The following is a 3,463-nucleotide window of genomic DNA, read 5'->3' as shown; positions in this document are numbered from 1 at the left end:
ATGTTTTATGATTTTGGGCCAATTTTTGGTAGTGTAGGCAAAGCCCAAATTGTAAAAAAACATGATGTGGCTTTAGGGTTTGGGTGGACCCCACCCTAGTTTTTGGTGACTCATTTTTGAAACTTGGGGATTCCCATTTTTTAGACAGAGCCGTCACTTGGGACAAGGGGACACACATATTCGGAACATGTTTTTTTTTCTCTTCTTTGCTTTGGTTTAACGTTGAGAGAAAAAAATTGTAGTGGTGGTTCAAGTTTTTAATGGTGAATGAATGAAGCATTTTGACCTTCCATTTTGCCTTTTAAGCACTTTTGATTTAAGCCATGTACTACTTCTTTGCTGGAACGAGATTGATGCAAAGGTTTTGGTTGGTTACTTTCTTGAGAGATGTTGCCACGGTGTAGAATTAAGGTCTTGGTAATTGCAATTTTTGAAAGAAGGGAGAGAGTCGTCACTTTGGCTGGTCTCATTCTCGGCAGAGAGCTTTTGCTGGAACATGAATCATGCTTGGAAGTGATGTGGGTCCGGTTGAATTGAGAGGTGACTAGGTGAGGTTAGGTGGAAGTTAATGAAAGCTGCAGAACACATTGTGATGTCTTGGGAAGAGGAACTCACGGTTTGAGTAATCTGGTTCTCTTGTAATGCATCTTTAATTCATTTGCTTTTAAAGGAATTAATGGGAATAGTGATTAGAAAGGGGTGCAGTGTCCGTTTTTTGTTGGAGTGAATTTAGGAACACTTTCAATTCTTGTAGTGATGGGACAGTGGTCAGCTAAATTGTTGAAGCAACAGGGGACACACACGTGATTCTATTTTCTTTGCTAAGGCCATAAAAAAATGTTGATTTCACCTTCTTTGGAGATGCACGGTGGTGATTTAATTAGTAAAAGCAAGTTTGATTTCTCTCTCTTGAGGTGCTGTAATGCCAAGTTTATTTGATTTGGAATTTACAAGCTCTTCATCTATGATTTGTTGAATGAAACAGCAAGGTCTTGGATTAGTTACATTGAGTTTTCATCTCATTTTGATGCTTGATATTGGGTGCAGGCCGTAAGCACTCATTGATGATTGAAGGAATATGCATTCAATTCCTTTTCAATTTGGATAAAGGCATATGTCACGTCCTGGTATTTGGATAAACATGTTTTTTTTTTCTGTTATTTTAAAGTAGTTTAGGATTTAGATAAACTATAATTTTTATTTTATTTTCTTTTATTTTAAATTAGTTTGAATTGTAGGTTGAGTTTTGATTTTTATTTCATTTTATTTTTTTTTAAAATGCTTTCTATCCTATTCGAGTTGTGTTTAATTTCTATGCATTTTACTTTAGTGTAATTCTCATATGCAAAACTTTCAATCCCCCACTGTGTGTTTGACTTGATTCTGAATCGCAAAATTGGTCTTTGGGAGATGACCTAAGGGTCATTCCCTAGCTATACTGCACTTTAAATGCACATCTAATTTGATTAGGCGGTGACATCCATCAATTGCACTAGCAAAAAGGGAAATAGTTGGGCAAGAGATAAAAAATTGGATAGCGAAAGTTCCCCCGATCCACCACGCCACTACTATCTCAAGGTAAAAACTCTGATGCAAGAGAATCTGAGGATTCCAAATGGGGCAGCAAACAACGTGACTCTGATTAGTCTTTAGGTGCGTTGTCCAACGCATGGTCCAAGTCAACTTCGATTCTACAAGCACCATTGAAACGACATCGCTTGGGGTTTACTAAACAACGGGGTTTGAAGAACCATGGGCCATATGACGTTGCCAGCGATAGGGGAAAATTTTTGAATATTTGGTGTTTCGTTGGACGGCGGTGGTTGTTGGTAGTGGTGGCGCCGATGGAGCAGTGATGGGGGAGGACGCGGAGGGGGAGGGAGGAGAAGACACACCTCTTTAAATGTTAGGTGGAATTGAGATGGTAAAACACGTCACTCAGTAAATTTAATCACAATGACATGTCCTCTTAAAAATAATTACATGTCAGCATCTGTTAACACCGTTTGGGAACATTTATCGGACAGGGCAAAATTGGCTCAATTTTACAAATATTATGATCTAATTGAGACAGTTGCAAATATGAGGACCCACTTGAGATTTCCATACAAATATGAGGACCATCCGAAGGTTTAAACCTTTATTTTATTTAGTAGTTGCCTTTAATTGTTTTAAATTGCTTTCTTAGTTTCGTTTCCATTTTCACAAAATCTCACCTTAATCTATTTAATATATTTCTAAAATATTTAGGTATTTTAATTTGAGTTCTTTGTTAAAAAATGAAGGTAAATTGAATATTTGCTCTATAATTTTTACATTAATTATTAATTTATTTTTCTGTTAATAATTACATGTTATAAAAATATCAAAATAAAAATAATCCTTTTGATCAAACAAATATTTCAAACTCTTGTGATTATTAAAGACTTGGAAACGTGTTCCATATAAATAATTTCTTCATGTATTTAAAGCAAACACTACCGCAACTAATTTTATATCAGTGTTGGATAGTTCTTCTCTGGCACTTTTAGTTGACAAAATGCATACACCATTGGTTTCCTATCTTGCATTACACTAACACAAAATAGCTTTTTACGTCTGTTATTTTAGACTTTTAAGGTCTGTTAAATGTCTGACGTCATAGCAGGAAATGTTAAAATTGACGTATTTTGTCTTTGAATAGACATCAATTCACGTCTGTTGCATTTATAACAGACATTAAATGACATTGGTTTTATGAACAACAGATGTCGATTTATGAGCTTTTTTTGAAAAAAAAATCACTGCTGTGAAGGTGAGGGAGTATACAGGTGTCGTTGTGAGGGTGAGGAGAAAAATGTGCAAAATAATGGTTGGAAAACCGCCTCCGCAGTTGTCCAAGAATGCGACCAAGATCTACATCAAAAGCCAATGAAAACGAATTTTAATCGGTGCAAATGAAAGATAATGGTTCCAAACATAATATAATTGGTGCAAAATGATTTTAAATGATGCAAAGTTGAAGAAAACTTACCTGAACGTTAATGGCAAACGAGAAAGAGCAGAGGAAGAAGATGAACACAGCTAGAGAGAAAACGCGTAACTTGCGAACGCGAACGAAACAAAAACTCAAACGAAAATACGAAGGAAACTGAGGTTCACATTTTGAGTTTTTGGGGTTTAAAAGGGCATTTGACGTCGGCCCCTCTCTAGATCAGACGTCTAATTTCTAAAAAAAAAATCCATTTTAGCGCTACCTTTGGGATATTTTCGCAGCTTATTGACGTCTAGGGAAGGGGATCTGATGTCTAATGTGTATTTGACGTTGACCCTTCTACGTTCGACGTCTAATGTCTGCAAAAGTGACCTTTTCAATTCTGATTTTGCAGCATCTGGCAAAGGACTTGACGTCTGATCTGTGGGGGCACCGACGTTTGTTTTCGGACCTTTTTGACGTCTGATCTGGGGCCCGAAATCTAAAAAA

The sequence above is a fragment of the Vigna radiata genome, unplaced genomic scaffold (genome assembly GCF_000741045.1).
Source record: "Vigna radiata var. radiata cultivar VC1973A unplaced genomic scaffold, Vradiata_ver6 scaffold_133, whole genome shotgun sequence".
Classification (NCBI taxonomy): Eukaryota; Viridiplantae; Streptophyta; class Magnoliopsida; order Fabales; family Fabaceae; genus Vigna; species Vigna radiata.
This window is presented reverse-complemented; position numbering follows the sequence as displayed.